General features: G+C 35.6%; 1 protein-coding gene across 2 annotated transcripts in view; it reads left to right on the forward strand.

Annotated features, from left to right (window-relative positions):
- The window catches only part of LOC134647777 (nephrin), a 514,499-nt gene that overhangs the window by 323,631 nt on the left and 162,967 nt on the right, over window positions 1-27,901 (forward strand). The gene's annotated exons all lie outside the window — the stretch shown is intronic.

The following is a 27,901-nucleotide window of genomic DNA, read 5'->3' on the forward strand; positions in this document are numbered from 1 at the left end:
TGAAAATCACGACGTTCTGAACAGAAGAAATACTCGTTCTTGTCTTGTTTAAGAATGAAGTCGTTCTCTTGAGAAGAAGAACAGCTACTAAAAATTCATCATCGTTGATGTAGGTCTTAATTTTAAACTTTTCATCTTTATTTGCAAAATGCAATCTTCTTAAAACAGCTCGAAGGACCAATTTTATGTGCGAGACAATTTAAAGGGGCCCTGGTCCTGACCGTGTCTCCACATTCAAAACAACTCACTGCAACTTGTATTAAAATAAATTTATTTCAGCTCCACCAAAACTTACATTTTTATATCATGACAACTCAATCTCTTCTACTGTTTTCTATTCCATTGTTTCCTATCATAGACAAGAGTACAGTAAAAAAACCTAAAGAGTTTTAATATAAATATAACTTGTGTTCGGTTATGAACATATTGTATCTTTCATAACTCTTTGTTTAACATTGTAGGTACTTAATTAACTTTTTTTGCTTCTATTTATACAAAAACGTTCTTATTTATTTTAAATGCATCTCTTTCGTCAAGTTTCTTTGCACTATCGGTTTAGTTAAAAATAGGTCCAATCGAATAGAGCAACGTCCTTAGAAGTCATTGGCTTTTCGCTAATGGATGCTATTCTTGGGATTGTCGAAGGTAATGCCTTGAATGTTTATGAAATTTCATGCATATTCTGTTATTATAAAATGCAATTTACGTTTTTATAAGTATTAACAAGTTTAAACTATTTATATTAAATGTGCTGTATTTATTTGCACGCAACTGTTTGTGTTACTTAATTTGTCCTTGTAAAAAGTTTATATACCTAAAAGTTTATATGTGTGAACTTGTTACAGCGTAGTTAGGTTAGAAGTTAGAAATGAATTCATTACTTTGTTTGACTTCGCATTATCTGTAAATTGAAAATTAATATGTTGTTAAATAAATGAATCTAAATCTATTTTATACATTATTTTACCGATTCTACACATAAGGGCTAATGATGTTTATATCTTCGCATCGCACTCGCGCATTTACCTACAATATTAAGCTTCATACTCATTCTAAAAACTAATTAGTGTGAATTACGTCCTTCCGGCCTAGCCAAGGTTACAATCGCTATCGCTTCGACAACGAAACGCTTTGTCTCTATCTCTATCACTGTTTCATATTAGTGCGACAGTGACAGTTGCGTTTCGATCGCTATGGAGCGTAAGCGATTGGCATGTTGGCTACGCGGCCTGATTAGAACTTTAAGATACCTAAGTTAAATATTTGCTACGTTTCTTCAAACAAAAACCTCACTTTTGACACTGAGATATCCCATCCATATCGTATCTTTAGTACTTTTTTGACGTATCTTAAAGTTCGAATCAGGCCGTTAATCCGTGTTAGTTTCATTCGTTAATTCATTTATGCACAAATCGGATTTTATGCACATGTTACTAAATTGAATGCCATATTGCGCCACTATGTTGAATATATAGGATTAACTATATATGGACTGACGATAACGAACTTGTATTCTGATATATAAATCCCGTACAGTTTGCATCATTGCATCATAATTTAGTTGTCACTTGTGAAACAGTGATTACCTCACTACTCTCCATGAAAGAAACAAATTAAAGTGTGGCAGGTACTTTTCAATAACAATTGTAGATTATATACCATCATATATTTCTAAAAAAAACTAAACTCCTATTTATTTGTGTAATTGTAGAAAATAGCCGATATATTTATTGTAGACATTATGATGTGTACCTTATTTTTACCAACTATTTTCATTAAATTCTAAATTACAAATAATGATGGTTTTAAAACCGCTCTTATGTTATTAATTTAGGTACCTATGTTAAATTAAGATAGTCCCGTTTCCCTAGTAAAATGTCTATAGGTGCTCCATTTTCCTTAAAATTGAGGGCATCAGTTTTCGTTTGATCGCGTGCCTCAAGTGTAATTAAAGCTTCTTTCCGCTCCGCCATACGGCAGTTCATATCGTCTTTTTGTCGGTTTAAGAACAGCGGGCACAGCAATTTATGAAACAGTGCCTCGACGTTGTACAAAATGCAGTGGAGACAGTTTTAGAAACGGGGTCATTAATAATTTCTATAAGCGTGAGTTTTAAAGGATGAGCATTCAAACGTATTACCTACTTTAACTCCTATCCATATACGTGTTTGCTTTAGGTATAACATTTAATTTTGGTGTTGACGCGCAAAAAAAAAATGAAACTGATCCATCTCTGACACGAACATTTGAAATAGTCCGGTACATTTCGTTCTCCAAACCTCTAGTGACATACAAAGCCACAAATAGGTAAAATATGGGATGAGCTTGTTTCTGATAAATGAGCATTGAGCATTCAGCACTCAGTGTGTTGAGTATTGAGCATTGAGCGTGGCTGAATGAGCGCTAATTGGCGGCTCGCGCTAATCTAGTTGCCTCCGATCGCAGCCCGCTGTTGGTTTAGGCCATAGCTTGGGTAGGATTATGGCCACGAAACTAGTGGTTCCGAAACACGTTATTAGTTTTTTTTTTGAGAAACAAACAGTCATTGTTTAACATTAATCAGATTAAGCAACAGTAAATTATTAGACCTATAGTTTCCTTCATTAACATATCAAATACGTAGCTAATATTTGTATACAAAGTATAAAATTACAATTTCTATTGCCTACTTTTTGTATCAGTTACCAGCCGACATATTTCTAAACTTGCTCTAGAAAAGTTTCGTGAAGTCATTCTTCACTACCTATTCACGTGGACAGGAGCAATGTAAAAACGATATTAACCAAATGATTCATGTTCGTTGTATTGTATTGTTATGTAATGCAATTAGACTGTTAAGAAATTACTTATTAATAATTATGTTTGCCTGCGGTGTGACAAAGTTAAATGGTAGGGTATTAGTACTAAGTAGCATTAGTACTTAGAAAAAAATCCGAAAATGCTTATACCGTATACGTAGGTACTTATTTCTATGCGTTTAATTTCCTTTAAATTAACTGCATGTACAATGCTAGTATATTTGACTTGCTTGAAAAAGCATATACCTCTCACGCAGCGTTTTAAAACTGCAAGGATGAAATTTCAATTAATCACTTGTCTAATGTACTGTATTTACCTCAAATCATACGATATACCAACGGTTCGCCAACGCAAACATCACGCGGTTCGACCGGCTCTGCTCGCAGTTTGATGTAGACTGCCCCTAACTGTCAGTGAAGTCGCCATGACGTAAGCGCTCGAGACGTCTATACACTACAGCTTGCCTATTTTTTAATGTTGCCTGTCATTTTTGTCTAAACTTGAAGCTACAAGCTCACTGATAATTCCGCTATCCGCTCCGCTGCCCACACATTTCGCAGCCACACCGAAGCCTGCCAACTTTTTCCCGAGTGTTTCCGTAAGACCCCGATATTAGATACGTGGTCGTTTTGTACCAAACTCGTACAGATAGCCGTAATGCCAGCCGGCACGTGAAGGCATTATGATTTTATTCCACCTAATATTTTCCTTGTTCACGTATCATTATAGCCACTTAGGAAGGCTCGTATCAGGGGTATCGAAGGTATTGTTTCTTGAGGGTCTGATATTGTGAGAGGTTTTATTGCTTAGCCAATAGAAATTGTAGCCTACGTCATCTTACGCCTTATATTAATTCCATTGATATTGTCTGTTGTTTTTAAAAACAAATTTTATTTTATTTTATAATTGGTTGATAAAAATTATGTAACAATCGTAATAACTTTCTATGAACATAAACGTTTTATGAGCAATAAGACATTGTTTTGTTGAACATAAAAATACGGTATAAAGTTATATTGTATATTGAACAAAAAAATATAAATATTTGTTCAGTATGTTTAATAAAGCGAAATTCGCACACTTCCAGTGTACATATGTCGCAGTTTTTTTTTTCAATCTACCTTTATTTTTCAGTGTAGGCACATTACCTAGGTATATATTTAATCTACCTACTTAACCACAGTCCCGAGAATATACCGGCGCAAGAATCTTGGAAACGTATCATTCAAGTCTGAATTTAGCTTACGATTTCAGTTGCAAATATTCACCTTTGAGTTTTGCGACAGACCGAAGTCAAAGTTTGCCAAATGTATTTTCTATAAATACCTTTCAAAGTGCATTCTCTTTTAGGAGTCTGGGTATCAATACATCATTGTACATTTCAGGACAGACATGTTCCATTAGTGGCTTGCTGTGTCAGCCACTGGATTTATTCAACGACTGTAGGTGGGTTGAAAGTTCGTCCAATCAACTGTACCTATGTCAGGCGTGGCTCACTCCGCAATTTCGTCGCTTTGCTACAGGTAGCTAAAAGTACATCCGTTCCGCCCCAAGTTTGGGGAAAGCCATAAGCCGCCCGTGGCGCTGTCACCACCTAGCGGCCATATCTGTGCTGATCGTAACAGACGCGTTTTGTTAGAGAGCGAGTCTTCTGTACTTAGTACTATTATTTATTCTGTGCCTATGTGTATATAAGAAATTGTAAGAAATACATGTAATAAATGATATTTCTACTACTACTTACTTTATGCCGTATTATACAAAAAGGGTGTATATGTGACGAAATCGGTCAAAAGATACCAACCGAATTTTCATTTGGAGTAAGGCGCTACTACAGTAAAGTTTCTCAAAGATACAAACCTTATCGTAATCCGTCAATGTGGTACATTTTACTGATAATATCACCTTCCAATTTCCTACGCTCTGTCAGCAATTCGAATAAGACATTTTCTAGCATGCGGCGATGTTTGTATTTATTTTCATTCACGAATAGCGTGCTCTAAAGTTTGTTTCTCAAGAATAAATATGAATCGGAAAGGGATTGGAGAGTGTTGTAAGACTTGTAATAGTCTATACTGTAAACGATAGTCCGCGAACATGGCGCTTGTATGAACTCCGAAATATTCGCAACTTGTTAACAGCAAGGTAAATATCACAGAACATATTAAAGGGGTTAGAATAGCTATCGCGCACAGTTAGTATCGGAACCGGTGTCGCCGCTCGTTTCTCTCCACATTTACTAACACTCGCGCAACGGTAGTACGTGGGTGCGTACTTGTGTGCGTGGTGAATGGATACGCCTCCTTTAAACAGATTTGACATCTGGCTTCTTAATCTGAAGGTTATTGTGGCGCAAAAGGCATGTTTACTTCGTTTTTCGGTCAGCGCGGGCGAGTAGCATGCGAGCGTTTGCTCAAAACCCCGCAGCGACACGTACCCTGCTCGCATCGCCATTCTAGTAGTAAATATCCCCACGCCAATAACGTTGAGGTCAGTTCATACTTACATTGTGACATGAAAATGATATCTAAATGATGTCAGTCGCGCGTGCATTTTGCTCGTGCTGGTCCGTAGACACATTTATTGATTGTATTGGCGCAAGCGAGACGCACGGGCGACTGACATCATTTGAATGCCTCATTGACTGCCAGGGACCCGCTATGTTATCTACTACGAACGTAGCGCGTAGCTTGCGCTGAATGCGTAAACCGGTATTAATAATAACAATCGTCCATTGAAAAAAATCTTCTAAACGCCATTTCCTATGTTATGCTAATAGCAAAATTTTACTACGTAGCCACAGCTTTTTATATGAGTCCCTAATGTATCATCAGGCTTGGTCAGATCTAAGCACATTATATCAAAATAAAACCAAAATTGACCACAAAATATAAAAAAATTAACAAATAGCAGAATTCAACATTCCCCTATTTCAAATGCTATAGTCATAAAATGGAATAAAGTTAACATGAATCGCTTGGTCAAGCTTATCCGATATCAAAACCAGAGCATCTACGAATTCCACATTCCGTCCGGGCCAGTCCGAAACCCGGGCAATACCTGTCAGCCACCTGGGGTCTTATTCTGGACGGTGCATTTGAAATGATACTGTAAACGCATTGAAACAAAATATTCTTTACTAGCGACTCGCCCCGGCTTCGCACGGGTTAACAAATTATACATAAACTTGAATCACTCTAACTATTAAAAGAAACCGCATCAATATCCGTTGCGTAGTTTTAAAGATCTAAGCATACATAGGGACAGAAATGATGGATAGTGTTATTCCGTATTTCAAATCATTAAATATCCTAACACTACCCTGCCTATATATCTTTGAAATTTCGGTCTTTGTAAAGTGTAATCCAAACCTTTGTGATAAAATTGCTGACACACGAAAGCTCCCTGTACGATCTCAGTATAAAAATGATTTATGCCATAAAGCATCTAAAACAGCCCTGATGCGCAAAAGTGTGCTAGGAATGGCACCTCAAATATATAATAAAATTCCGAACACTATAAAATAATTAAATATTGTACATTTTAAGAAGACTTTAAAATCACTGCTAATCAAGAAATGTTACTACAGTGTACAGCAGTTCTTGAATGATAATGATTTATAGCTCGTTTTCCATCTTTGACAATTTTAGTATTCTTTAAAAATATTATTGTTGACATTCTTAAATATTTATAGTTTTAAATTATTTTTGTGAATTATCTTTCTGTTCTAATTTTGTACTTAATTGATTTGACTAATGGAGCATGAATACCTTGGAATTGTGCATGTTTAATTTAGTTTATATATAATATAGGTAAAAATTCGTACGCCTAGCGGCAAAACATAGCGTTCGCAATTATGCTTTAACTTTAAGACAATGTACCTATGTTATAACGAATAAATGCATTCTGATTCTGATTCTGATTCAGACAGACAGCGGGAAACGACTTTGTTTTATACTATGTAGTGATTATTGTCTGACAACTAAAAATGTACCTAGAAGATATTACTCCTACTATTATTTCGATTTACAAAATATTACTTAAAACACTATGAATCCCAAGTAGACGGAGCTGACGTGGCACATAATGCAGTGTTTTCCTTGATACAGTGAATGATGTCGATGTACTTGCGAGTGCCAAGTTCATAACATTAATATTATAAAGTGCTCCACATAAATATGCTTTCATAATTTACATTTTAAATGATTAAATTAAGCTTAACTTATCCGCTATTGAAAAATGCTTCCCAGACACTTTCGATCTCTATCAAATCTATGATTTCGTATTCGAATTCGAAATGAAATATTTGTTTCCGAATAAGACCTCTGCATCTCGAAACTCGCATGTCAGGGGCTTAGTCTTGCATTGCATATCAAATAAAAGTTTTATAGTATCGATTCCTGATGTCCGCGCTGGCGCTACGCCAGCATTCTTTCGAAGAGCATAATCGCTAGCGCACTATTGACGGTTATTACTGGGATTATGCTAATATAAAATTACTGGGATACTTGGAGTTAAACGCTAGTAATGTTTAGTAACCAGTGGTTTACAAGATAAATCTTGATTGTGCGCTTAAAAGTTTTCATGTGCAGTGTTAACAAAATAAACTGCTTTTTACGACAAGTCAGAACTAGTTTTCGCCGAAGACTTATGGAAAACTAGTGTTTACACTGTTTACTAGTGAAAACTCGTTTTCACTGAAGCTATACGGTAAATTAGTTTTAACTAGGACAAACGCAAAAACGGGTTTCTACGGCAGCACATACACTTGTTTTAATAGTTTTTATTACTTACTATACCTACTTGAATTCCACATCAAATAAAAGTTTTATACTATCGATTCTTGACGTCCACCCTGGCGTGCTGCCAACGTTCTTTCGCTGAGCATAATCTCTGGCGCACTTTCCACGGTTATTATCGAGGATTATTCGGTTTAGAACAATGGTTGCTCTATTAGCGCTTTTGTACTGAGAATTTATTCCATTTTCAATTTAATTGTGGGTGATGTAGCTCGTTTGTTGTGAAATATTGAATAATTGATAGGGCATTGTGCGTGTGTCAGCTCCACGCCAATCTGGTCGGAGTATTTATAGGAATATCACGGCCTGCATTGAACACTTAAAAATGTAGTTCCGATCAATATAAATCCGGGAACTGGTCGCTATTGGTCATCCTATGAGTTATTTATTGTGTTCTGCTCTTGTTTATGTTTAGAAAGTCTTGGTAATGTTAGTTCTGATACTGACATAATATTCTGGTTCAATCTGAACAGAACCACTAAAGCACATGACGTCATAGGAATGCTGTCTACAAGTTTTGTGAATCAACGTTCCAGTAAAATTTTTAGAAAACCGATTGAGACGAGACGAGCAGTCGAGTAGCACATGGCAGTTAGGCACATAGGTCAGGTACTGTTGCAAAAGCCTGCGCTCATCATTGTATGTGTGTTACAGATAATAGTAAATTATTATTCTCATGACAATCAAGTTGTGTTGATTATCTATTCGTTAGGTACCGAACACTATGTTGCATGTTGCATGCTATGTCTGCGATTGTTGCAATACGTTGACCAATTACAGGCTTTATCACATTGTAACAAGACTCACGAATGATCAGGTGGATAATATATTCAATTAATCGAGTAGTTAGTACACAGGTCAAATTTCACACGTAAGTCAGACTACATTAAACATCACCCCCGTTTACATGTTTGCTAAGCAATCAAAACTTTCGTCCGTTCATGTTATCGTACAATTAATAATAGAAACAAAGGCTTCACTGGGGCAAATTCAGAAGCGGAGTTATTGTAATATTTCGTTAATTGCCATTGCGTGACACTTTGTTCGCTCCGCTGGCTTACCAGCTCAATACGAGTACAGCCAGTCGTTTTACAAATACCTTTCAATAAGCTGTGATGTGTTTCAGGAAAATTGATGTATATGGTTTCAGCAGCTGCCAAGAACAATCGTTCATTCGATCATTCCAGCTACGGGAAAATAGAATTATTTGAAATTTAAAGGCAATTTACTAAAGCTACTGAAATGCCACTTCCACCCTTAATCCAACTATTAAATTTGAAATAGACACTTAAGTACTATTTCGTGATCTCGATAAAATAACCAATGACGATCTGTTCAGAAGAGGTCTAGAATCTGCCTACTCTACCTACTTGTACAGAAGCAAAACAACGATAGCAACTTTGTTAGTAGGTACCTATTTAGTCGAAAAACTCCAATCTTCAATCAAGTGTTCCAAACTACTTATACTTTCTGCGTTAAAATGTTAGCCTGCTTCACAAGCTAAACATAATGTAGTAGTGACATCTAGTGTCAAAATGAACACAATATATAGAAATCAGTTGAAACTCCGCTGCATCAGCCCCACACTGCCTGCTCTGCTACATTGGCGCTACGCCAGCATTCGGATAATTATCCCCTATTAATCTACGAGCCGAATCGCTGTCCAAATGCAGTCCTTAAAAAACCGACCGCGCCCGCCCCCGCTTCCGCCTCTGAGACAATGCCTGATTTAAACTCATTCCCTGGTTCACCAGCGTTAGCTGAACTATTAAATAAAGATTGAAGCGTAGGAAATTACAGTCTATATACCCTGGTTATATGGTGCAGGATATCCGCTTTGTAGGATATGTTTTTGCACTTGAGTGGATTCTAATGCAAGTTTTAGTGAGAAATGAATATTCTAGAATATTGGAAAGGATATTAAATTCACCTTCCTGGTTTCTATGAGGAAGTTTATAACATTTTATGTAGAATTTGCTGAGTGTGTGCCGCAGGTATGTTGTTCCACCGTGGCACCAAAATCACTGAGCTTCTCGTAATGTTGATGAATGAGGTGTCAATAGATTCGTTTTTGTTACCCAAAAGGAGATATTATACGGAAAAAAGACCCGACAGTCTGGTTAAATATTCCAGGAAAGAAATCTTATAAGAAAAACAAGAAAATATTCGTCGTTGATTATCATTTAAGGATTTTAAGGAAAAAAAAATCGTGAATTTAAATAAGAACCTCCTCCCAAATGGAAGTATAATATGCACGGTTATTTCGCTGAAAAATACTAACTTTGGTAATATTTCAATATAATCCGCTTTCTACTAAACTGCTCAGCAACTTTCCAGCGTTTATCTAGTGTACAATCACCGTCAGATATATCGGAGCGTCAAAGCGCTCACAAATATCTGGATACGCCTTATTGTCAAGGCGCTAGAGAGCATGTTCAGATATTGTGATCACCCTGGCCGCTTCGATATATCTGATGGCGACGGAACAACTGAACAGTTTAGTGCTACATATTTATGTAAGCAGCCGCGCAAGCTAAGCTGCGATCAAAAGCTAGTATTTGTATAAATCTTTTGAACTCAAAGCATAAGATGATCGGTCACCCGGTCCGAAAGTTAAAGTAGTTTGAGAGTTGCAACGCCCGCGTCGCCTGCGGCTCTCGTTTCATGTTCTTGTTGCTGTCACGACCATTGGATAGTTGAGATCGAGATGTTTTTAAATAGCTCTGGAGAAATTTCGTCTTTTCATACGGTTATTGCTGTTATTAGCCCTACGATATCTGTCGATGCAAGATGGAATCGATTTTAAGTACAGTTTTAATTTTATAATTAATTTATTTTCCGTGAAAATCAACCGTCCGTGCAACTATGTGTCGAAATATCGGGATCTCATTAAAACAAATATACATGGTAAATATCCCATATTCATCATCATCAGTATTTATTGTTAATTGTGTAAATAAATCAGTATTCAACCGCCTTTTTGGAGACGTTATTCGACAGTCAACCAACACTTGACGTTTGACTTAGCTAGTATGAGTTATTAATGCATTTTATGATTTTTACATATGTAGTGAAATAAACACACCCTATTATATTTAACGTGACCGTAAGGCCCATAACCACTATGCGTAATCGGAATGGCCTCTTATACTGGTTTCCTAGTTATTTCGCGTCTCTCGCGCTTATCAAGCGATCGAGACACCCCCGGCTTCGATTGCTGTTTAAAATTCCGCGGCGGTTTACAAATTTTGCCAAGTCATCAAACTTTCCCAATAAACCCTTTCATATTTAATGAATCCGGGAACGGGGTCGTGAGTGCCGCGGCTTAATCGCTTTACAATAAAGTTATGCTGGCGAATAATGTGATACAAAATATGCATGCCAGTTCTGTTAGTAGAGAAAGAACACACCTACTAATTCTTTGATGAAAAATTATCATAAATGAATAGCATGTTTATTTCCGCTACAATAATAATTAATTATCTAGCATATGATTATTTTATTTCAATTAACATTTGACATATTTGGATTAATAAAATTATGCACATACGTTCTTGTCATTTAATTCTAAACCTTAAGTATCGTAATGTAAATGAAATCATCATTGACATTTTGTTGTGGGTTGGAACGATATGAATATCTATGTAGATTTTTGGCTGAGCTCCCTTTTTCGTGACATATCGAGTTTGTATTTCGTAGTCTCGCCTGAAACAGTCAATTTTAACACAATTTCCCTACACTCTAAAAATTATCTTACCTTCGATTACTGAATTTAAAAGATTGCGTCAATATCTCGACGACACGACATAATGGAAAAACCATCTGATTGGAACATAAGCCCTTCCTTGAACTCCCCTTAACAAGAAACGTCACTTTTTCGCGTTCATAAAGCTAAGAAATATAATAAAAAACAATAGAAAATAGAAGAGGAATACTAATTGGACATCTGCTAAGACACGACCTGTTCCTTAAGAACATCATAGAAGGAATAAATATATACATACAACCATGAACGCTGAAAACAATACACTCTTTTTGTTTGGGCAGTCGTGTAAAAATAGAGGGAAAGAGAAGGAGAGGAAGCCCGAGGAAAAAAAAATCAACCAAATAAAAAAAAGGTTCAGGTCGTGTCATACCAGAAGGTTAAGGAGTTGACAGAGGACCGGCTGAGTTGGAGATTGCTCCACCGACAAGAGCACAGCTCTTAAATAAGAAGAAGAAGAAGGCTGGATAGGTAAAATAGCTCTAAGCTTATGCAACCTGACGTGGCACGCCAGATGATTCTTTTTGCAACAAATTTACGATTATTTTCGCTATATATTATACTGTCAAGAAGTATAATACTAGCTTAATATACTATAGTTCGTTTTTTTTAGCATTAGAAATAAGGTAAACAATCTTGATGTGTCTTTTAATTGAAAAACACATTTTAAAAATAAGTTACGGTAAATATGTAACAATTATGAATCTAATACGATCTTTTATAGTCTTCTGCTTTCATAAGTAATAGTTATTGATTTTTAAAAAGTGTTTTTCAATTAAAAGACATGTCAAAATCGCTTACCTTCTTTCAAGTTCTTTCTAATGCTAAAAAAGCGAACTGTAGGCGCTATGTGGCAATAACTTATGAGGATTCAGTTGTAAGTAAACTAAAAAAGAAAGGAAGATAATATTATTGTCTGTTTCTCGACGGCTTATGACGACCCGTGAACACTTATTCCCAAGCATCTTACTTTTATCATCAAAAAGAGAACAGCAAATAGTATCGGCACGAACTATTCCATCTGTACTCATCCATAAACTCTATCACACTCAATACACCGTAAAAGCCACGGTTATTCTATGTACATGCGCTCTTCTATGTAAAACACGGAAGAGTTGCGACCTCAGTAAATAATTTACGCGTTTTTCCCGGTCGCTTTTATTTGCGTTTAAGAAAGCAATTTGGGATCGCGTCCCATATTGGGACTATAAGATACGTTCTTTGAAAACGCGTGCATGAATACAATTAAGGGACGCGTGTTTTGTGTGGGTGTTTACTCTAAATATAGGGCGACCTTTTTGTAATGTAATAAAATTATTTATATAAATTATATGTATATAATTTAAGGCAGGCCAGGAACAAGGATGTTTCATTAAATTTTGCTTTGATGTAGACGTAGCCGGGTAAAAATAAAAAGTGTTCTGAATGATGAAACGTTTATGTATTGTATGATGGAAATAATTTAAAGTTATATAATAAAAGTCTGTCTACAATTACCCGCATCTTCTTAAATTATTGAAGTATCGCTGCTTCTCAGTGAAGAGAGGGGAACTTTTCTTGTCATACCTACTTTTCGTCCATTTCCTAGTACAGTCGACGTCAAAGATATATTTACAATTGAAAGTTACAAAAAAATCTTTACATTAAAATAAGTTGCCATGTAATGTGACAAGTACTTGTTTACGTGATATATTACAGTTTTATATTTTCACACAATGTGCCCAAAATATGTTTACACTATTTAATCCGTGTAGTTTGCCCCTTTTTATGACGTATGTTCGTTTACATGACAAGTTACAGAATAATATTTACTCTTAATGTACCAAATTAAATTGCATGTAAAGATCTAATGTAATATTTACAATCAACCATACATAAACAGTTTTATACCTCCTGCTAAATAAATATCTTTACAAACATTTGAAAGCTGCATTCTAATTTCAAATAATAACAATCGTCGAAAAGAGTACCATACTGTCAAATGGTCTGTTTGTCTCGTTCGTTTAGATGACGTCAATGCTATGTCGAGTATGTAATTCCGATGTTTACATTTAAACCATTTTCAGTATTTTTGATTTTCAGGGTTTCGTACCCAAAGGTTAAAACCGACCCAATTACTAAACCTCTACTGTCCGTTCGTCTGTCTGTCTGTCACCAGACTGCATCTATCTCACAAATAGTTAAAACTTTCAGACGATGTATTTCTGTGCCGTTAAGTTTAATAACAAATACTAAAATCAGAATAAAATTAATATTTAAGTGGAGCTCCCATACAACAAACGTGATTTTTTGCCAATTGTACAGAACCCTTAATGGACGAATCCGACTCGCCCTTGGCCGGTTATTTTGTAAATGCATAGATACTGAAGAATTATAAGTTAACCCTTTTCGGCGGCATGTCAAACGTAAAAGCTAATATGAATATTCTTAATATGAATTAATAAAAATAAGTAAGAAGGTAAAGAAAATTATAGCAAGGAGGTTTCATAAATAAAAAGTAGGCCAGAATGAAATAGGTGAATTATAAAAAAATTAGTAAATAAACAGGTGAATTGTGTAAATATGTTTTTGTAGCAGAATGCGTAAAAGTTTTTATGCATCATGAAACGTAAAAACAGAAATGTTGTTCTTGACGTGTATCACGTTTGACACATTGGGTGTAAATATTATTCTGTAACTTGTCATGTAAATGAACATACGTCAGAAAAAGGGGCAAACTACATGGATTAAATAGTGTAAACATATTTTGGGCACATTGTGTGAAAATATAAAACTGTAATATATCACGTAAACAAGTACTTGTCACATTACATGGCAACTTATTTTAATGTAAAGATTTTTTTGTAACTTTCAATTGTAAATATATCTTTGACGTCGACTGTACCTAATGTGGGCGAACGCATTGAACTGATGTTGAAATTATATTCCGATTTTGAATCAAGTTTTATTGTTTAATAAACTACGTAACCAATATACTACTCGTACGTAATGAACTACGAAATTAAATTTTGTTAGAGAGACACTTCATGTCTTGGTACTTTTTACAGTGAAATGGAAAACCATTACATTTATTTTATAGTGTAATAAATTTTACGCCATTAAAATACGATGTTATAAAACGTTGATACAATGAAACGATACGAAGTTATATTTGAAAGTTTTATAAAAATGAATGTTGATAATCAACATCGTGTAAATACGAGTACTCGTAGTCAATTAAATCTCACTAAACTCTGAGAGCCTTCAACAATAGACTAACTCTCCAGTTCTACAAAACTTTTGCGAAGTAGGTATCTGGCTTTAGTATCATCTCTCTAGGCAACCTAAGAGACAGCAGACACTCTATCACAAAGCCAATTGTAGTTACCTACTTGTAAGTTATGTTTAAGACAATTTGTCTGAGAGAAGTAAATGACACAAACTTTGACTTAGTCGCACTTAACATTAAATTTTGAGCTGTTTTAAAAGTGAAACAATAGTACATTGTGTATTAAGGGCGGTAAACAAGAATTTACGAACCTGTGTGAATTGTAGCCTGGCGCCGAAGGCGAGGGCTTAATTAACACGAGGTCGTGATCTGATACATAATATTATAGATACATATAAAATGCCTTTAATCTAAAAACTTTATACGGCTACTAGTTCTATTACTTTTCACTTAGCTTTAAAAGAAATCTAATCATCCCACTAGATGTCGCTCTCTCGTGCAGCGCAGTCCCAGGCTCCCAGCGCTGCTAAATATATCCAGTACAAAAGCAGGTGACATTTTATCTCTTGTTCATTTATTGTTGCCGTTGCGACACGTGTCGTTGTCTGGTTACAAGGGGTTATTCTTTGTGAATACTGCGTTATTCAACAATTCAACGTTGAATTTAAAACCTTTGTTGTTGAACATTGAATAATTTTACGGTTTAGACTGACTTGTTTTAAGTCACTCGCGCGACATGTTTCGGGGTTTGTTGTTGAACTTTTAGAAAGGTTTTTTTAGAGATCAAACAGGCCCATTCGAACGTACACTGACATCGGAATAATATTTGAATCATGTTATTTAGCTATCATGCATTTCACTCTTACTTGTCTGTTCACGCATTGGCGCGACGAGACGCATGATAACTAAATAACATGATTCAAAATATGATTCTGATGTCAGTGTACGTTTGAATTGGCCTGAAATTCGCAGCTAACTTAAAACTAAGACCCCCATTTCAACGTTTGAAATCTCAACTTCACTGGAAATTTATTTAACACTATTTATTTTATTATAAGCCCGGCAAATATATACTGATCGTAATCAAACAAAAATGTTTTTATTTTTTTATTTTAAATGCTGCTCTAGTTATATGTAACAATAAAATCCAGCCCTTCGAGGAGCTGGAAGAACTTTCCTACTCCCGGACGGATAATTCTTAAGCAATTCATCCATAGATCCACGTCTTGCGCACGTTTATCCCCGGTTAATTCAATATTCATTAATTACGAAGCGATCGTGTTTAGCGGCTATCGGCCGTCGATATATTTCCCACAGCGCAGGTTAAACGTCACAGATTACTTACACCTGGGATAGGCAAACTGCAGAATTGCAGAGTAAGGTACATTCTAATAGGAGTTACAAATTTTATTTTTAATTTGAATTGTGTAAGGTTTCATGGGCGGTGTCAGGGGTTGCCAGGGGGTTTCCCGCCAACTAGAGAGTTGTAACTATTTAATTGTACGGTCCTCCCCCTCCCCCCGGCCAAATCAATAAGCTGATGAGTGGTGACCGTCAGTTATCGTCGCTTTTCCCGCTACAATCTCGAATTTCTCTCCGCACCAATTGTATGTATCTCTGTTTGGCCCTATGGTTAACTTGTAGAGAGTAGGTACCAGTTGGCATTCATTCCGCCATTTGTACATTGTTGTATATTTTGTGTAGTAAAGTTTAAATAAATAAATAAATCTTGTGAACCCGGCTCAGCTTTTGCAACACTAGTTTTCACGAAAACGTCTGACATCCATCTGACTTTCTAACCTAGCGCCATTGGGATTACTCCAGTTTCTTAATGATGTATTCTTTGATCGAAAAACTGGTGAATGTCAAATTTTAAATGAGCCGGGTTTCGAACCCTTTTGAAAGCATGCGTCCAACTTTCCTACCATGGAGTCTTTGCGGGGTAGTCTACGCTAACAACATAATAAAGGTAACCCGAGCTATAACTCAGCAAGACAAACGCAGACGCGGCCGATCGCAAGACAATACACGTTCCGTGCGATATACCAGAGGTGGGTTACTACATAAATTGTGTGACGAAGGAAACGGAGCGTCTCCCTTAGTCTATCGATGACGACGTATAGAATTTGAATATTTTTTCACTGTGTTCACATAAAATGATACGCTAAAAGGACATAGCATAGACTAGAAATCCTCTAGACGGAGTTTAGAGCAATTATTTCATGAACCCGATGCTGCCAAAAATACTGGGAGTGCGGGGGGACGAGGTGAGCGAATCCCGTGCCGTGATCGGTCCGTTCAAAGACACGGACCAATCACGGCACGGGATTCTGACACTTTGACTCGAAGATGGAGTAAAACTACCGTATATAGTGGCAGAGGGGGTAGCGTTACTATGCTCAGTCTAGGATGTCTTGTCTTGTCTGTAGCACATAGTTTCAATATCCTGCTCATGAACCTTGAAATAACAAACTCAATCCTGAACAGAACTGGCCCAAACAACCCTTCAAGTTCCAACTTCAAGTTACATTTAGACAAATGCGGCTATTAAAACAGTTGATTTTTTGTTTGTCCCGGGTTCCAGCGTGACGAGGGTTCCGTCGCTAATGGCGCCCGACAGATATGACGTCGCCACGGGGGACCGGGTATCATTTGACGCGCGATCTCGCCGATGCTCGCTCGCTTATAAAAATAACTTGAAAGGTTGATGAATGGCCCCGCTGATGTTTTGTTGACAACGTTTGCCATTTGGGCTGACGTGTGTAGGTTTTCTTTTTGCTGAGTTGGAAAAAAGATGTAGTGAATAAATGAAATGCTGTTTATTTCAGCCGTGAGGTTGCATTTTTATAAATATACAAGAGGGACAAACACAGGCAATAAGACTAACTGGAAACGTATTTCAAAAACGGCGGGCGTGGTATACTTGTTTTATAGGAATATCCAGTAACGATCGTCGTGCCGTTCGATAGTTTAAACAGAAAGCTAATCTGGTGGTAAATTACTCAACACCTTCTTTAAAATCTATTAACATTTCGATATTGTTATGATACAGTCGTTCTCGCTGATTGGTGCGCGATAGGTATATGGAGGCCGATTCTAATTTGTTGGTGACGGTCATTGCAATTCGCACAAACCAATCAAAGCGAGCGATCGTCTACGTCGTCTCAGAACAAGATCAAAACAATTAACAAATTTAATTTAACCGTTACTCCGGCAGTTGCATGAAAACCAGTACCTACATCAAATATTAATACGTGCTATTTTTCTCTGTATGTTCAAAGGCAATTGCAAAGTTACTTTGTCTGTAATAATGTTGAGTATTTCTGTCCGCTTCCAGAACCCCAGGTGCAAGCAATAGCAAGTATGACTTCGTTAATGTATGTATGAGGCGCGTCGGGGGAAATCAGCCATCAGTGCAAAGTTGCGCTTGTTTATTCCAATACAGTGGATATGAAGTGGACAAACTCAATAAGTACTATTTATTATAAGTTACTTAAACACTTTAAACTCACGCCTTGTTTACACATGATTTATGCCATTAACGGATCTAACGCGATTAAAAGGTATAATAATAACATTTTAATGACATTAATTATATATTATGCCTAGTTATAATAATCATATTTATTTATTATAAAAACGTTTGAACATAAAACACAAAAACAAAAGGTACAAACAAAGACACTAAAATTAACTAAAAGATAAGCACATTACTATAATAATTGAAATTAAAATAACTGTTTTACACTAAAAAAGTGACCGATCATCAATACTAACAGTATGAAATGTCCATTGTAAAGTAAACCCTAAATGGCTCAACAATTTAAGTCCGTGACTCTACTTCCATGTTAATTATCACGGCTCTGTATATTTCGATACCTACCTGAAACCTTGACTAAAAGTAAGTGGTACCAGTAAAGCGTGGCTACGTTGTTCTACGCAGCTATGTTACGTTGTCTGAGTAAACCTTGAATAGATCTAGAAATTTCCCAGACTTTGATAGGTCGCGAGGAACAAGATGCTGAAGATAAACTTAGTACCTATATAACTTTTAATTGGCCTGTGAAGGTAACAGGAGACTAATATGTAAATCGTTTCGTTTAACACTGGTTTAAATATAGACTACAAAGGAAATTGGTACATAATTATTCTTGCCTATTTAGTTTTTGCTATTCAGAAAAAAAGAAGAATGAATATAAACTTTCTATTCCATTTCTTATATTTATATTATTTATACTATAATTAGTGGTTGAACACAGACAGAAATTATAATAAATGCTCATATATTTTTGACGTCCTATTATTTTTACGAAAGTTATATTTAATATTTGACTAATAGGATGTCAGTTTTATAAACGTATGTATTTTATTCTTGTTTAAGGTAAACTTATGATACAATAAAATTAATATCAAGAGTTTTCGAGATCCACCTAACATTTGGAAAAATTTAACACTACTTATGTCCTACGAATATTTAGATGTATGGTTACTTTAAAAAAAGCTCACAGTCACCAAAACACGACCCCTTCATGAGACCAATACCTTTCTTATACCACAATATCAATACGAGAAAAACAACTTTTTCTCCCATTCCGTTTCCGTTTGCGGTGGATTCGATGATCAAGCTATTTTGCCGAATATTTTTTAGATGAAAACTCAATTCAGTCTGATACCCACTGCTTACACAACTTATTTAGACAGAATCCATCAATTTTCGAGCACGAAAACAGCTGTTAGAATGATTTTAACAGTAGAATATGTCATTTTTCAAATGTTTTTATTTCTATGTGAAATAAGGAAGAATAATATTTATCTAACAGATTCAATTCCGCTCTGTTATTTTTAAGGTTTAAATTTGGATTGTATCTGGATTTTTTCTAAGTGTTTTTCTGGCGGCTTTATTGTTTGTTGGGAGAACGGACTTGTTTCCAATTTTCTTCTACAAACACCCGTTTTGATGCGAGGCCAGAAAACAATACGTTCCTTAGAGTAAACAATTATAAAGTAAGTCCATTCAACAAATAATACTGAAGTATTTATACGGAAATAAAAATAATGAATAAGCCTTTAACATTTTTTGTGTCTCTGAATTTATCACCATAAAATTTTACAAATGCCTTTTCCGTGGTATCACATCTAAGGCCTAATTCATTAAGAAAATCCGGTCTTAGTCCATGTTACAAAATTCGCTCATTAAACAAAAAACGCATCAAAAACGTCATATATCACCCGTACTATTTTAAAACGTCTAAGATACGAGAACATATTCTATCACCCACCCAAAGCATCTTGCGAAGTAGACTTGACTCCCAAACGTTTTCATTGCTCCAGCCGGCCTTAACGCCTGTACCCGTCAGACCTGCCCCTAATGGCCCTGAATACCTCAAAGATTTATTAACTGGGAGTATCGCAGGCGGCGCCGGCGCTGGCACCCGGCCAGCGCAGCTGCTCGCTACGTGACTCCCCACCAGACTTGCCGACTTCTCTGAGTTGCGCCCTGATTTTCGTACGCTCCAAGGTTCAATGATATGAAATTGTAGACCGCGAATGTTATTACGGCTGCAAATGTGCTGGGATAGATTTTTGGCGGGGTGTGTGAATAAAAAGGGTTTATTTATGTTTTCCAAATACGGACCTGACACTGTCACTATTATAGAAATCCATTATTAATTAATATGAACATTGAAATGAAACAAAAGATGGTAATATTATTATTTTCAATCGCAAAATATAGGGAATCAGGTAGGTAGCTACATGCTTCAGCTCATTTGTCGTGCGTGTGCCGCGGCCGCTGCTGGGAACCATCGCGAACGCGGACTTCTGGCCGAAGAATGTGGTATTTCGGCGGTTCCGTGGGAATCTGCCGAATCCTACACCGGAACCAGGAGAGGCATTAGAAAACTGTGTCGCCAAAATGATTTTTATGTAGCTTTTAAGATTTTTATTAATGTTTTTTATGATAGTTTGTAAGGTATGTATCTACTAGGCCATAGGTTGCCTGAAAATAATTGTTAATTAATTTAATTTAATGTAGGTAAACGTCCTTAGGTTACAAAGACTAAATAATGTCGCGTTTAAACATTAACGACCGACGAATTATAACGACTGCGGTTTGTCAAATTTCTTTGCGGTTTTAGCTACACCAGCGGGCACAGCATGGTTCCATTTTTATCCCCTGTCACTATGCCCGTCACTTTGCCACTTACATATTTGTTAGAACGTGACAGCTAGGCATGGTGACAAGCGATAAAAATGTACTACCGCTGCAGGTCACCCTTCAATGTTTATTTAAAATTGCCTGTCTAATAGACACTGTTCATGGTACTATGTATATGTAAGTATAATTTTTATTCAGTATGTATTTTAGTAAGAACATTGAAAGCGAATATATTCAGCAGGTTGTCTATGTCTATTTCAACATAAGCTTACAAGTCTAATAAGCTATGAAAATTGATACAGAAATGTGAGCTACACAATAAACCCATCATATCATACTAATTGAATTGGTTGCAACAGCGATTCCATTCCCAACGACGACGTTCTAATCCTATTTCACGAGCTATTAAACGTTCGAGAGATGCCAGTATCTGAGCAATATGATACGGGATCCTTGACCGAATAAGATGTAAACTTAACTACATGTGTATGAACTAGAGTTTACGAGGATAGCGGACGATAATTTTCCTCTTTGTATATCTGTCGTAGTAAGATAGATAAAGCCGTTATATAGTTATAACCCTAGGGATATAATTATATGTCGTAACATAGTTATACGAAAGCGATTCATTACTATCTTACTAGGAATATAACTATAATACGTCTTTAGATTAGTGATATAGTTATATTACTGGATTCAGTTTAGTGAAATAATTGTAGGTAGGAGTGCGGCGGTGCGGCGGAGGTATAGTTATATCCCTAGGGATATAGTTATATGCCGTATAGTACGTATTATAATCATATTCCTAGTGAGATAGTAATATCTTACTAGGAATATGATTATAATACGGTATTTGACTAAACTAATGTGGTTAAATGGTTATAAATCTGCCAGGGAATATTGAAAACAGTAAGTATATTCGTTTTTATTTTTATTACAAAATCAACTTTGTTGGTTGCAATTAGTTGTAATATTTTTAGCAATATTACGTAAAAGTACAGGTCGATTCACGAAAGCTGGCGCGAGATTCCTACTGAGTGACAGCTATTTTCATAGAAATTCTGTCAAATCTCGCGCCAGCTTTCGTGAATCGATCGCAATGACTCATAAACTCTTAAAAATAGCAGCCTGAAAATATAATATTAAGATACATCAAATCCAATCCAAGATACATAAAATCTATTGAATAAATGAACAGTATTTCACAATATTTTTTAACAACAGCTGATGCCGACTGACTGCTTGAGGCAGCAACTAGCGAGCGACGTGCGGGGTAGCCCCCGCCGCCGACTCCGCCGCACCCCCGCACTACACTGCTACAATTACTTATTACTATCTTACTAGGAATATGATTATAATACGTACTATACGGCATATCGCTAGGGATATAGTTATATCCCCAAGGATATAAATATTAATGGACATTTTTACACAAATTGACTAAGCCTCACGGTAAGCTCAAGAAGGCTTGTGTTGTGGGTACTCAGACAACGATAGATATAATATACAAATACTTAAATACATAGAAAACAACCATGACTCAGGAACAAATATCTGTGCTCATCACACAAATAAATGCCCTTACTGGGATTCGAACCCAGGACCGCGGCTTCACATGCAGGGTCACTACCCACTAGGCCAGACCGGTCGTCAATATAACTAGACCTCCGCCGCACTCCTACCTACAATTACTATCTTACTAGGAATATGATTATAATACTAAACTATATCCCTAGGGATATAACTATACCTCCTACGCACCCCCGCACTCCTACCTACAATTATTTCACTAAACTGAATCCAGTAATATAACTATATCACTAAACTAAAGACGTATTATAGTTATATTCCTAGTAAGATAGTAATGAATCGCTTTCGTATAACTATGTTACGACATATAATTATATCCCTAGGGTTATAACTATATAACGGCTTTATCTATCTTACTGCGACATATCGATATTATGGAAAAAATAATTACAATATTTCATGTCTCATAGCGAATATAGCCAGGCCCGTTCGTTTGACATCGCTCGTTTCGATTTTTTGATAATCAATATTATTATAAGAGTTTAGAAGAAAAAAACAAACTTCATACATTTTTTAAAGCTAAATATTATATAAGTAAATTAAAAATATATAAAAATCTAACTAAGGGGTTTAGCTGTAGTAAATCGAGAGAGGAAAGGCGGTTCCGTAGGGTCGTTCACTTTCATTGTTATACATAACTAGCCTTTGCCCGCGACTTCATCTGCGTTGAATTAGTTACAGCAGCTAGAGTGCAACAGATAGCGCCTGGATAAAGTCTAATGGCAATCATTCATTTTGAGCATAATGCTTACCTCGATCATCAGGAGACGCATCGCAAATAATCGCAATTATTTCAATTGGATCAAAAAGAATACTGTGTTCACGTCTTTCCTGTAGACATACACAAGAGTTAAGGGATATAAAGGTTAATTTTCGTATTTAATCCTTATCCGCGTGAAAAGGTTCTCCTTTTATTTAGAGAACTATGATAAAATCATTACTTACATGCCCACAAGCTGTTAACTATTGCCCACAGGAGAGAAAACTAGTGTGTTCGCGCGAACTGTACATTTTTCTCTCCTGTGGGCAATAGTTAACAGCTTGTGGGCATGTTAGTAATGATTTTATCATAGTTCTCTCAATAAAAGGAGAACCTTTTCAGGTGGATAAGGATTAAATACGAAAATTAACCTTTATACGTAGCCCTTAACTCTTGTGTATGTCTACAGGAAAGACGTGAACACAGTATTCTTTTTGATCCAATTGAAATAATTGCGATTATTCTTTTTGACCCAATTATCTTACATTAGCGGGGGTTTTCACCCTCTAAAGGGATATTTTTCCGAAATAAAAACTATCCTATGTCCTTCCCCAGGACTCAAACTATCTCTATACCAAATTTCAATTCAATAGGTTCAGCGGTTTAAGCGTGAAGGGATAACAGACAGACAGACACACTTTCGCATTTATAATATTAGTATGCATATACATATTATAATAGATCTACGATGCAAACTCTATACAACAATATAATTAATAATGATTTATTGGTAAATAGTACATTTACATATTTCACTGAATCTACAAGCTTAGGTAGTTCAAATTCTACAGTTAAATTTCTCTCTTAGAAATGCAGTCCGAATTTGAAGTAAGATAGGCAATATTTATAGCAAATCTAACTATTTACGTAACATTTATGTGTATATGCCAATCAATCAAATAAATAGTTTATTCAAGAAAAAACTCTAGTTATATAATGTAAGAAATCCGCAACGCAGGCTTCGTCCGGTGGCTACAAATGCAAATCAGCAACATGCTTCGTTCCAAACATACCAAGGATGATATCCGCAATATAATAAAGAAACACATGGAACATAAACATTCTTATAGTTTACTGACAAATAAATTAATGAAAATATAAAAAAAGCTCTAATAAATTAGGATCATTATTTTCTAAATTAAGTAACTGTAGTTTATATGAGAATTTTGTAGAAAGTAAACACGAAAGAAAAGCTTGAAAGTATTACTTTAGTGACCGAGGTTATAGTTAGCCGAGTAATTATAGTGCTACGTTGCTACAGGTAAGTAGTAAGTACTTCGAGTCAGTAAACACTTATGACGTTATTCATAAACGGCTGCTAACTTAATTAGTTGATGATCGTCGTTTGTCCCTATCTGTCCTTATGCCATAGAGAGGGACAAACGATGATCATCAGCTGATTAACTTAGCAGACGTTTATGAATAACGCCATTAGTAAATACCTACTCTACGCCATCACCGAGCAAAATCATAGTATCTACATTATTTACGGAATAATCACTCTTTCTTTCCTGAAAGCGTTTCTTTAAAAAAAATCCTAGTATATTTTCAAAGATAGTAATTTTAGAACTGTAGGCAGTAAGTAGAACTGTCGTATGAGAAATAAAAGTACAAAAGAGCGACAAAGGCAGCCAGGTGTTGAGCACTGGGGTCCTATTATGAAATCCGGTGTATCGCAAATTGCTTGAGACGTCTAAGGCGGCTATCCTCGGAGCGTGCGATATGTAGTTCATGGAATCGTATTTTTTGTCTACCACTGTTAGTTACAATCGATGATATGACCCGTATAAATAGAATGGAATAGAATAGAAAAACGTTTAGGTATTGCTAAACCCACCTACATACAGCACCATATACTTGAGTTAAAAAAAGGAAGTCTTATACACTAAACAGTTAAAACTTATACTAACACGCGATAATTATAGTATTGAATGTTAATTAAATTTTAGTAGATTTATAATGTATATTTGAGCAGCGTACTGCACAAAATATTTTTGTCCTTTATTATTATACAGTAAAAATGTAAGTGTTTTTATATTTTACTTTTATATTCATATTATAAATCACCTAAACTAAGAGTTCAAGTAAATAAAGAGAATAATAATAATTAAAACCAATTTTCTAAATTTAAAGAAAAAAGTGCTAAAGTGAGATTTGATTCGGTTTCTTTAATTTCCACGGTCGTGGTATTGGCATTTATAATCCATTTACAAGTAATCATTAAATTTGTTGTAGTGTTTCTGCTTTACACAACAAAGTCACCAAAATACAAAGATTATGTCACAGTAACATAACACAGGTTTTATATATGATGTTAAAAAAAGAGCATGCTAATAATATTAATTAGAAGGCCACGCTATTAGACTAAGTCCACGCCGCACTGGCAGCGGGCCCTTAATCCATTAGCGTCGTTATCAGGCCCATATTTAATCAAGGAAAGGGTGGATGCGTCGATACCGTTGCGGATACACGTCATTGATATGCCAGTTTGCGGTTTCCGGTATACCATCTTTGTTGGATATAGCGCCTTATCGCGTCATGAGTCCTGTCTGTTACTATAAGTATTCCGTATGAATTATAGTCTGGTCTTATATATAGGTAATTTATGATTTAATCACGAACGTTAGATTTGAATGCAATCAGTTTTAAATCTAAATCAATACTTATGTTCGTATTACAGTAATGTAACAAAGATGCAACAATTTGAAAAAAGTAACTCGACAGACTAGATGGGGCAAGTTTTTATTATTTTACAATAATTGTGTCCCACGTTGGGCGCCACTGTGACGAAGTGGGAACAGTCAAGAGATGTGCTTCTCACTCAAGTCAGAATAAGAAAAAGGGTCTTACTGTTTAATATAAATAGCAGGAGTCAGTTCGTTATAATAACAAGTAAATGCACAATTATAATGCCTTAATATATTATCGACATCTATATATACGTCTAACATCAAGGAATGTTCCTTAATTAATCTTCTTAATCTTAATTAACATTGGCTACAAATATAATGACCACCAAAAAATACTTTGGTACCCTAAATAAAAAAATCATGCTTACCAAAAAAAATTACTGAACACCAAAAAAATAAGGCCTAAAATTACAAAAGTACCACCGTTTTAATTACGACTGCACTTCAAATTGTATTCAAATACCAAATATATTGAACGATTACCAAAAATCATGAATGATCACCAAATCTTGAAAACCAAATTAATGCGATATTTTCACCTGATTAAACCACTATGATTACCAAAAAATGTATACATATTACCAAATAAAGTAAAATGATGCCAAAATTACTAGCCCCTGTCTGTCTGTCTGGCTGTCTTGGTCTTACAGAAAAAAAATGCGACTAGAAAAGTGGGTTAGGTTAGGTTTGAACTACGACCCTTACAGAAAAGAAATGCTACTAGAAAAGTGGGTTACGTTAGATTTGAACTGCGACCCTTACGGAAACAAAATGCTACAAGAAAAGTGGGTTAGGTTAGGTTTGAACTGCGACCCTTACAGAAAAGAAATGCTACTAGAAAAGTTGGTTAGGTTAGGTTTGAACTGCGACCCATACAGAAACGAAATGCTACTAGAAAAGTGGGTTAGGTTAGGTTTGAACTGCGACCCTTGCAGAAAAGAAATGCTACTAGAAAAGTGGGTTAGGTTAGGTTTGAACTGCGTCCCTTACAGAAACGAAATGCTACTAGAAAAGTGGGTTAGATTAAGTTGTTAGAACTACGACTGTTACAGAAATAAAATGTTACTAGAAAAAGGTGACGAAGTGGATTAATTAATTTAATAGGATAACGATATATTAAATATTCTCACATTTTTAATTATAATGTGGTTACAATTTTGGTGGTAATTTACTATTTTTGGGTTTACAATGATTATTTTGGAGGTTGGTGCTTTAATAGGATAGCAAGATTTAAAAATTTGGTTATAATTTTACATTAAAATGGGGTTCTAATTTTGGTGGTCATTTAATATTTTTGGGTTTACAATGATTATTTTGGTGTCATTTTCTTTAATAGGATAACAAGATGTAAAAATTTGGTTATCATTTCACATTAAAATGGGGTTTGAAATTTGGTAATCATTTACTATTTTTGGGTTAATAATGATTAGTTTGGTGTCATTTCCTTTAACCTCTCGAATCCCACGATATGACGTCACCATAAGCGTTCTGGCTCATATATGAGCCGTGGGAGCTGACAGATTAATACGATAGTAAAATGTAATAAAATTGGTAATCATTTCACATTAAAATGGAGTTATAATTTTGGTGATCATTTATTATTTTAGGGTGGTAAAATACATTTTTTTGGGTAATAAATTTTACTAAATCTGGTGATCAGTTAAATAGCAGCCATTAACATTAATACTCTGCTCGAAAAGCCTGCATCTTATTTTTGAAGATTATAACCCCTCCTGATTTCTGTTACGAGATACACTTTACATACTACATTTGCCGTCGACATATTGGCGCCCAACGTGGGGCTCAAAGAATTGTATACCCAATAATACAAATTTGTTTGACCTTGCTTCTTTTAGGTGCTGCCTTTTGTAATTTATGTCAGAAAAAAGATAGGTTGATACACTTGATATATTTTATAAACACCCAATTATATACATTAACTTTCTTCGATTCTAGTTAGTCTTAAAAAAGATTCCACTTTTATTACAAAGTGCTTTGAGTTCCGTAATAGTGATCGAAGATTTAGTAGTTCAGTAAAATTTTCAAACACAATAGCCAAAACAACCCGAACACTCGATATTTATTTTACCGGGCGCTATCAAATTTATCGACGTTGTTAGGCAGCGTTCCGCACT

This window comes from Cydia amplana, chromosome 5 (genome assembly GCF_948474715.1).
Source record: "Cydia amplana chromosome 5, ilCydAmpl1.1, whole genome shotgun sequence".
Taxonomy (NCBI): domain Eukaryota; kingdom Metazoa; phylum Arthropoda; class Insecta; order Lepidoptera; family Tortricidae; genus Cydia; species Cydia amplana.